The sequence below is a fragment of the Peromyscus californicus genome, unplaced genomic scaffold, assembly GCF_007827085.1.
Source record: "Peromyscus californicus insignis strain IS unplaced genomic scaffold, ASM782708v3 Scaffold_19__1_contigs__length_69161282, whole genome shotgun sequence".
Taxonomy (NCBI): domain Eukaryota; kingdom Metazoa; phylum Chordata; class Mammalia; order Rodentia; family Cricetidae; genus Peromyscus; species Peromyscus californicus.
The window spans coordinates 26,913,241-26,924,004 of NW_026294491.1; positions in this window are offsets into that span (position 1 = coordinate 26,913,241).

The window sequence follows — 10,764 nt, forward strand, 5'->3', positions numbered from 1 at the left end:
ATTCTTGGATGATAAGGTATAATCATTGGACTAGAATGCTGCTCAGAAATCCGAATTTTTAAACTCCCACATGATTTCCATGCAAATCTTGTATGGGAAAAGAAATGGATTCTGTTTTTTCTTCGATGCCATAGCATAAAATATCTCTATTTTGCCTTCAGTATATCAAAAGTACATTATGTTGAGAGAACTGTATTATCAAGAGAGAGAATGTTTTATTTCATTTGGCTAACATATAAATTGACATACTTTCGAGCATTTCCTAGTTATCTATTTTTATCACATACATAAAAGTAACAATTCCAGGTGTTACCACAGCAGGCTCAGCTTATTACACGACTGTGAAAAGTACAGTGTCTCCTGCAACAGGCATCTGAGTGAAGAAAGTGCAATTTCACAAAGCTTTCATTCAATTTCTTTCAAATGAATTCAAAAGAGATGCCCATCTTCAGTTATCTTCACCTTCAGGGTTTTATAAATTATAGGCTTTTAAAATCTATGCAGGCTTCCAAAGCTTTCCTTTCTCTTGTAGTGCTGGGGACTGAATATCAGACCCGGTGCATTCTAGGAAGCGTTCTACATCCTAGCACTCAGTTCTAGCATGGAGCTACATCCCAACCCATTCTTTCTGAGCAACTCTTATAGCCCAGCATCATCTAGAAATGTAAATTCCTGGTTGCAGTTGTAGTGTGTGTGTGTGTGTGTGTGTGTGTGTGTGTGTGCTTTCCCAGTAAGTATGGAAATAATTATATTCAAATAAATAAGAAAATATTTTTAAAAACTTTACATTTCCCTCCCTTTTTATCACAAAGGGAGCAAGGAAGACCAGCTAAATCAAATATAAATAAAATTTTAAATGCATTCCTCTTCATTTTGTGGTTGGAGATAACTTCAAAATTAAAAAAAAAAATCACTTCTCCTATTTTGACTTCTAAATACATTTTTTTTTTTTTCACAACAAGGAAGCAGGACTTCATGGAGAAGAATTCAGAGTAAGGGGAGAAAGGTGCAAGATGATTTATCTGGAACATCTTGTGCTGGAAAGTAAGATTGTGCCCAGGAAATCAAAAGGTGCATGCCAAAAGCTTGAAGGGTTTCAAAGTGGCTAACTGTGGGATAATTGGGGTATTAAAGAAGAATAATGGGTCATACATAACCCACTGGATAAAACAAGAGTCTTCAGTAATGAAGAGCAGGAGATGCACAAATGGATGAAAGATAAACAGCTGCTCCCTTAACATACAGTTACTGGTGATGAATCCAAAGAGGGCAGATTGGGAAAAAAAAGACCAGTTTGCAGTTACCATGGTAAAGATTGAGCAAACATCATCAATGGATACTAGAAGGGGTAAGCAAAAAGTTTATGAGAAGCTAGATTTTTTTTTGTAAAAAGAAGACAAAAAGGCAGAAGGATCTAGCTTTATGTACGAAAAAGGACTAAGGAGACTTGGCCACTGGAGTTAGAACAGGACCCTAAGTTGAAACTTGTACCAAAAGGGAACATCTTATAAAAGACTTATTGGAACAATTAAAGGAATTGGAATATCGATATTTGATAATTGTGTGTTTATTTAAAGGAATATTTGTCTTAGCAATTTAACATGACATGCAGGGAAGTAAAGAGAATAATGTATGCTACGTATTCTCAAAAGAGTTAGAAGAAATAAAATTGTAAGACAAATTGCTAAACGGTCTTATTAATAAAAACCCAGAGCCAGATATTTGGGTAAATTCTGAAAGACCAGAGAAATAGGACAAGCCAAACCCAACCTCATCTTACCAACCCTCAGCTTCCTTTCTGTTCTGCTAACTCATTTCTTCTCTCTGCCCAGCTACATCACTTCCTCTTCCTGTCCAGCTCTGTCACTTCCTGTCCATCTGTACAGACCTCCAGACCTTTATGGTTAACTAGTGTTGGAATTTAAGGAGTGTGCCAACACACTTGGCTCTGTTCCCAGATGGATCTCTGCCTCCCGAGTAATAGGATTAAAAGGCATGTGCTACCATTGCCTGACTTCTATATCTAATACAGTGGCTGGCTTTTTCCTCTGATCCTCAGATAAACTTTATTGGGGGACACAGGTAAAATATCACCACATAAAATAACTAGGCAGAAAGTGATAAAGCCAACACATTGAAATGTTCAAAACTGATAAATTTGAGTAAATGATATTCAGATGTTCCCTGTACTTAGATTTTTTTCATCAAGCATTTAAATGTTTATACTTAAAAAGGTTTTCTAACTACTCTTAAGGGTAGGCTGCACGCTCACTCTCCTCTCTTCTCTCTCTCTTCTCTTCCTCTTTGCGCACACCCCAATGGCTTGGTTCAGTCTGAACCCTTCCATAGGCCTCTGGCTGTACTCTTCCTCATACCTACAATAAAATCCTTCTCAACCATACATGGAAATGGTCATGTCCTCCTTTCTACTCAAGGTGAATGCTGGCCTGTAAACATCCTCATTTTCATTTAGTGCTAGGAAATCCAGCAGTTGAGCCTGGTACCCCTGGAATCAAGGGTAAACAAGAGAGCAAAGATGGTCCGTAGGCTGCACCCTCGTGATAATGCTGTACCCCCTTGTGATTAGATTTCCAACCTTCTCATAAGAACCTATTTTTTCTCTATAAAATAATTACTACTATTTGTTTTCTCCTGTTTTAAAATTTTATCTTCTCAGGGCTCAGACATTAAGAGTTCTGGCTGCTCTCCCAGAGGTCCTTAGTTCAATTCCCAGCAGTCACATGGTGGCTCACAATCATCTCTAGTGGGATCTGATGCCTTCTAGATAGAGCACTCATACATAAAATAAATATGCTGTGGGATGGTCTGTATGTCAAATGTGTTGTTGATTGGTCAATAAATAAATCACTGATTGACCCGTGGCCAGGCAGGAAGTATAGGCGGGACAAGGAGGAGAATAGAGCTGGGAAGTGGAAGGCTGAGAGAGGGAGACACTGCCGGCCGCCATGATGACAAGCCACATGTGAAGATGCCGGTAAGCCACGAGCCATGTGGCAAGGTATAGATTAATGGAAATGGATTAATTTAAGCTGTAAGAACAGTTAACAAGAAGCCTGCCACGGCCATACAGTTTGTAATCAATATAAGTCTCTGTGTTTACTTGATCGGGTTTGAGCGGCTTGGGACTGGCGGGTGAGAGAGATTTGCCCTGACTGTGGGTCAGGCAGGAAAACTCTAGCAACATAAATAAATCTTAAAAAAAGAAAAAAACCTTTGTTTTTTCATAATTTTTAAACATTTTAAATTACAAAAGCATACTTATCTTTAAATTCAAATAATTAAGAATTGTTTGGAGCAGGGTGGCAGTGGCACACGCCTTTAATCCCAACACACGGGAGGCAGAGTTAGGCAGATCTCTGTGAGCTGGAGGCCAGCCTTGGCTACAGAGTGAGTTCCAGGAAAGGCGCCAAAGCTACACAGAGAAACAATGTCTCAAAACAAACAAACAAACAAAGAACTGTTTGAAACTGAGTGTAGTGGTGCCTGGCCTTTAACCTCAGCATTTGGGGAGGCAGAAGCAAGCAGATTGCTGTGAGTTCAAGGCCAGCCTAGTCTGGAGAGTTCCAGGTCAGGTAGGACTACATAGTGAGACCCTGTCTCAAAAAAAAAAAAGAAAAAGAAAAGAAAGAAAAAAAAAGAAAAGCAAAGAAAAAGGAAAGAAAAATCCTCCTCTTGATTATAAAGCCTCCCATAATGATGACATTAGTCAATATTTACACCCTTCAAAACTTTTCTATGCTTATGTCCATATGTACATCTGTATACATGCTTAGATTTTTAAAGTACAAACAATTATATTGTTTTTGTATCTTATTTAACAAGTATGTCTTTATCCATTTTTATTGTGTCAAAGCTGTGCATATATAGTTTTTATATGTATTTTTCAAAGGCCACATTTCCTTCTAATAGTTATTAACACATTTGTATATTAGTCTTTTTTAATTTTATAAACTTTATTATTAAAACAACTTGCAATTACATAAAAATATCATGTACCAAAATCAAACAGATGCAAAGTCTGCAACTCCGTGAACTTCTACATGGCCATAGAAGGCATTCAGAATGGAAACTATGGTACTTCTTGTTCAATTCACCATTTCAGTATCGAATACATTTCCAGAACCCATAGTGAGTTGTTGATGTTTTTTTCTTTTAGGAGGTTGGTTTTACAGTTTATTTGTGCATATGTTCATGTGTATGTGTCTGAGGAGGTCTAGTATCTCCCGGAACTGGAGTTTAAGGTGGTTGCGAACCTGCCTAATGTGAGTACTGAAAACTGAACTCCAGTCCTCTGGAAGAACAGCAAGTGCTCTTAACCACTGGGCCATCTCTCCAGCCCCACCGACACATAGATGTCAATGGAAAAGAATGCATTTACATGATTTCACTTTTTAAATTTTTATTTTTATGTGTCTATATGCATGCCTGTGCATCATGGATGTGTTTGGTGTCAGGTTCCCTGGAACTGGAGTTAGTGATGCCTGTGAGCCTCCGTGTGAGTACTGAAAATCAAACCCAGGACAGCCAGTGCTCTTAATTATTGAACCATTTCCCCAGTTCCAAACACGATGTAAACATCTATCTATCTATCTATCTATCTATCTATCTATCTATCTATCTATCTATGAGTCAGGAACTCACTGTATAGTCCTGGATGGCCTGCAACTCACTCTTGTAGACCAGGCTAGCCTCAAACAGAGATCACATAGATCCACCTGTGTCTGCCCCTAGAGTGATAGAGTTGAAGGTATGTGCTATGGTGCCCGGCTAGGATTTAAATTTTTAAAATATACAAAGATGTATAAAAATCTCCCTGTATCTTTGTTCCTGAGACATTTAAATTTACTTGTAGACAACCAGTGGCATTAGTTTTCTGCAGTTTCATTATTTTTTAAGCATACAAAATAACAGGTTTCCTTATGACATTTTCGTATGTGTGTATAATTTTATTTGCTCATATAAACTCCTGTGTCCCCCTTCAGCCTCCTACCCCTGCATCTTTCATTCTTATAAAATTACACAGAGGAGCCAGATGTGGTGGTCTACAGCTTGTAATTCCAGTTTTTGGGAAGTGGAGGCAGAAGGATCAAAAGTTCAAGGTCATCCTTGACTACATAGTTAGTTCAAGGCTAGCCTGGGCATATGAAACCCTGTCTGAAAAAAAGGCAAAATCTGAAACAAAAAACAACAAAGGCCCTTGTTAAGTCTGGCAACCTGAGTTCAATCCTTGGAACGTCTGTAAAGTGAAAGGAGGGAACTAGCTCCACAAAGGTATATTCAGACTTCTACATTTGTACCATGGCATGCATGCGAGCACATACATGCAATAATTGTAACAAACATTCAACAAACCAAAAATGATGTAAACTAATGTCCTGCTTGTATTTTGTCAACTTGACACAGCTGAAGTCATCTAGAAGTCATCTGGAAAGAGGGAACCTCAGTGGAGACAATACCTTTATAACATTGGCCTGTAAGGCAAGTCTGTTGTGTGTTTTCCACTGTGGGTGGCATAAGAAAACAAACTATGAGGAACAAGCCAGTAAGCAGTATTCCTCTATGGCCTCTACATCAGTCCTTGCCTCCATGTTCCTGCCTGTGTTCCTGTCCTAACTTCCTCTCATGATGGTCCCCATGATTAGGGACATGTAAGTCAAATAAACCCCTTCCTCCCAAATTGCTTATTATTATGGTGTCTTATCACAGCTGTAGAGAGAAAAGTAGGACAAATAATAAAAACAAAAAATTAAAAATGCTGGCATATACACACTTCGAAGACCATGTCACTAACAGACTTCCTCTTTTTTTGCTTTTGTTTTTGTTTTTTGAGACAGGGATTCTCTGAGTAGTCTTGGCTGTCCTGGAACTCACTCTGTAGACCAGGCTGGCTGGAACTCTGGGATCCACCTGCTTCTGCCTCCCACTTTTATTTAATTAGTCACCTGAGTTGTGTAGTCAGATACTTAAGTCGTTACCAATTTTTGCTTTTACAAGTAATCTGCTGTCAATAATTGTGAGAATGTTATACTTCATTTTACCTCTGTCTGAGTCAACGGAATAAACTCCTAGAAGTGTAATTGTGGGGTCAAAATGTACACATGCTGGTTTCTCTGGGAAGCAGATTTGGGATGTGTTTTTAGAAGTGCCCTTGAATTCAGCAGCTATGGGACAGAGAAGAAGGAAGTGAAATTATGCAGAAGGAGAAGTTGACTGACCCCTGCTGCACCCATGTACCTTAGCTAACCCCACGGGGAAGCTGTGGAGTTTAAATGACTCATCAGTCTTCAAGCATTGGTTGGAAATAACAAGTCCTTCTTGTCAATCAAAGTCTGTGGGCTGCCCCAGAAAAGCTTGTCCTTGACTAAGGTGGTGCTCTGCAGCTGAGGCAAAACTTGAAAGGGCTGACAGTTGGAGGCTGCCTGCTAAGAGAACTCCTCGAAAGTTAGGGCAATGAGATCTTTCGGAAAGAAAAATCTGAATTTTTGTTTTGGTAGATTTTTACCAAATTGCCATACCAATGTATACTCCACAAATAAATATATATGTTTGCCTATATTCCTCCCCAACATACTGTGTTATCAGACTTTTGTATTTGCCAGTCTGATTGATTAGGTGAAATACAACATCTTAATGCAGTTTTCCTTTAATTCTTTTTTAAAACTCTGAAGGAAATTGAGCTTCTTTTACATTCTAAAGACCTGCTTATCTTTTCACTGAATGGTCACTTATATCGTTTGCACATCCTCATCTTGTGTTGAATATTTTAAAAGTGATGTGGTAGGAGCTCTTAGTGTTAGGTAAATTAGCTGTGCTTTTACCACACAGCCTTTCCAATACAGCACATGAGATAATACTTTATTAACATTTTCTGTCTATGTTACTCACATCTGAGGCATGTAGACTGCTATGGTTACTTTATACTATTTTCTGTTTTCTTTTAGTAATAATTAGTTCTTGGTTCATTTCTTTCATTTGCTTATTTTTCTCTGTGTCTGTCTTCCTTTAACAGGCAATTTTCTTTATTATTATTTCTTTGGTAATTTTTTCTTGTCTTCCCTCTGTTCTCTTTGCAGAATTTCTTCAGTGTAGCAGCTCTTCAAAAAGCATTCAGCAGCATGGTATCTACCCTGACTGGTTTTATGTCACTTGACACAAGCTAGAGTCGCCAGAGGGGAGGGCTTGAGAAAAATATCTCTATAAACAGGCAAGCCTATGGGACATTTTCTTAAATAGTGATTGATGGGGGATGGCCCAGCCCGTTGTGAGTGGTGACATTCTTGCGCTGGTGGTCTTGGGTTCTATAAGAAAGGAGGCTGAGCAAGCCAGGAAGCAGCACTCCACTATGGCTTCTGCATTAGCTTCTGCCTTGAGGTCCCTGCCCTGCTTAAGTTCCTGGTTGGGCTTCCTTTGATGATGAACGGTGATGTGGATGTGTAAGTGAACTAAACCTTCTCCTCTCAGGTCTCTTTGGTCATGGTGTTTCATTGCAGCAACAGAAACCCTAACCGAGACAGTACCTCAAGAATGATACTAGCAAACGTGAGGTGCATGAGAATTGGTTGAATCTCTGGTGAGAGAGAGAGAGAGAGAGAGAGAGAGAGAGAGAGAGAGAGAGAGCACAATATGTTTCAGCATTTACTAGCATACAACAATCTTTATCAAGAGACCATTTATTGTTGTTCTTGTTGGGTCTCAAAGGAACTGGGACCATTCTGATGCTACCAACAATGGTGTGCTTTGGTGTTATTTTGAAATAGAATCTCACTATGTAGGCTGCCCTTGAGCTCACAACCCTCCTGTCTCGGCGTCCAGGGATCACAGATGTACTTCCTCACACACGGCACCAACAATGTAGTCTAAGCATAGTTTTTCTTTTATAGGGGAAACCTGACTGCTCACGACAGACCCTTACACTTATTTCTCTCACGATAATAGCTCTAGATGTAAATGGAATTTATTGGTTTTTTTTTTGTGTCAGCATGATTAGATAAGGTTGACCAATCAGCAACTGACTAATAAGTTTACATAGTTCTACTTACCCTAAAATAGGAGTATACATTTATAAGGAACTCATCACAGTGTAGATCAATATAATTCTGCATTTATGTTTTAGAAATGGCGCAGCGACTCCTGTGAGCCAAGCTCATAGCACAGTCTGAACTCTCCCAGTTCACAAACTGTTGTTTTAATGCAGAATGGCATTTAATTCTTTAAAATACGATCTGATGTGTTGACAGGTATGGCATCAGAATCAGGAACCGCCAAAAGACTCTTCCTGAGCCCCGAGACCAGTGACTAACCAGAGGCTACTACTGATTAAGCCTATTAGGCTAATTGCTTTGTCCTGAACCAGAGTTATAGGAGTGCCTTTCTTGGACCCACGCCCCAGTGCGTTTGATTTAAGCTTTCTGACTTAACTGTGAATGCCTGTATCTTGTTCGTGTTCCCATAAGTCACCTATCTGTAGAGAGGAAATCTGGCTGCCCTGGGCTGTTAGTGAAGCAGCCGGCCTTCTATAAATAGAGTAGCTTTAGGGAACCTAATGCAAAGATGGGTTCTACCTGCTCTGAGACCTTTCCTCCACCCCCCCTCAAAACGCATGTTTCTAGGGCTGGAGAGGTGGCTCAGTGCTCACCCACAGGCAGCTGATAACCATCTGTAACTACAGTTCCAGGGACTCAATGTCCTCTTCTGGTTCTGTGGGTGCCAAGCAGCCACATGGTCCACAGACATACATTTAGGCAACACACACACACACACACACACACACACACACACACACACACACACACACATATATATATAATAAAAATAAGTAAATAAACTTCAAAAAACCCACAAAAAAACAAACCCATGTTTCTCACATGCATGCTCGCTACAAAGGGTCTCATGCCATTTTGGAAACCTGGGTAGTTTTTTACATTTTAATGGACTAATGCTGGATGTCTTTGTGTTTGTTGTAAATTCGTCCGTCTCTTTCTTCCACTTTTTTTTTTTTTCTGTGCTGAGGATCAAAATTCCCAGGTTCACATATACAGCAGACAAGTATATTCCCCACCAATCTCCAGCCCCAGGCCCAGGGCAAACGTTCCCAATGATAACCTGTAGTTGAAGCGACCAGGGTGAGCAATACACAAATTAGAATATCTTGAAAGTCTCAAAAAACGATATGAAACATTCTCTGGGGTGTGGGAACCTCCACAAGACTGAAACACTCAAAAATAACCTCTCTTAAGGAATACTTTGCAGCACGTTCTTGAAAAATGAAAGGCTAAAATCCTGATTCTACCAGCCTTCTGCTAACCTTTTTTCCCCTCTCTGGGCTCTGATAGCCCAAGCTTGCTAATGCTTCTAATCTCTCACCCCTCCGGCCTAAGATTTGTCAGTAACTGTTTACCCTCAAAAGCAGGCCTTCAATCATGGCATCTTCACACCTGTGTCTTATTCAGAACTCTGAGTTATGGCAAAGACTTCTGCGGTCATCCTCCAAAGAACTAAGCAGGTGGCAGGACACGTCGGAAAACCGTAAGGACCTAGAACTTACAGCTCTCTGCTCTATCCCATTTTCCCTGCTAATGATAGTGAAAACAAGGGGGGAAATGGCTGGAAAAAAAATCTGCTGGGATAATCCAAGATCTCAAGGTTCATACTTAACATGCCTCCAAAAAGGGACTGTAAAGCACTAGACAGATGGGTCAGCCCTCATAGCTGACCTCTTAAGTATTCCCCATAAACAAACTGGGCAGTGATCTAATCTTTAAACCACAAAAGGGAGAGTCTGCTACGGACCCTCCAGACTGCCTGGAAGATGTCAGACCACACTCTTAAGGATGAAAATGATGAAGTGGATGTATTGGCCTATTTGGTTAAAGGTCTGCATACAGAAAGAAATGACTTACTAAAGACAGGGTAGGTGATGATTCTCCTAGGAGAGTCATGGCATCTAGCAGAATGTTTTGAAAGGACATTAGACCAAAATGAGCATCAAGCATCAAGCAAATTAATTGCTTTTTAATTACAATAGTTTCAGGGACCTCAACTTAACTTAAGAAATCTGGGGACCAGGGATTATAGCTTTGGGATATAGCATTTACAAGGTTAAATTCAATCCCAAGGACACGCCATACACTAAACACACACACACACACACACACCACATACCGCACACACATATACCACACACACACACATACACTCACACATACCACATACTGCATACACATATACCATACACACATACACACACACACACACCACATACTGCACACACATATACCACACACACACACACACCACACACACATACACCACACACACACACACACACACACATACACACACACACACACACACATACACCACACATACACACACACACACACCCATACATTTCCAATTTTGCTCGTTGATAGAGTTGCCTTTTTACTTATTTATTTATTTATTTATTTGTGGGTTTTTTTTTTTTTTTTTTTTTTGAGATAGGGTTTCTTCATGTAGTTTTGGTGCCTGTCCTGGATCTCACTCTGTAGACCAGGCTGGCCTCGAACTCACAGAGATTCGCCTGGCTCTGCAACCTGAGGGCTGTGATTAAAGGCATGCGCCACTGCCATCCGGCAGAGTTGCCTATTTTTGCTATAAAAATAAAAGAGCCAGTGAGATGCCTCATTGGTTTACGGTACCTGCTGCCATGCCTGGCAACCCAACTTGAATCATTGGACTCACATAGTGGAAGAGGATAACCAA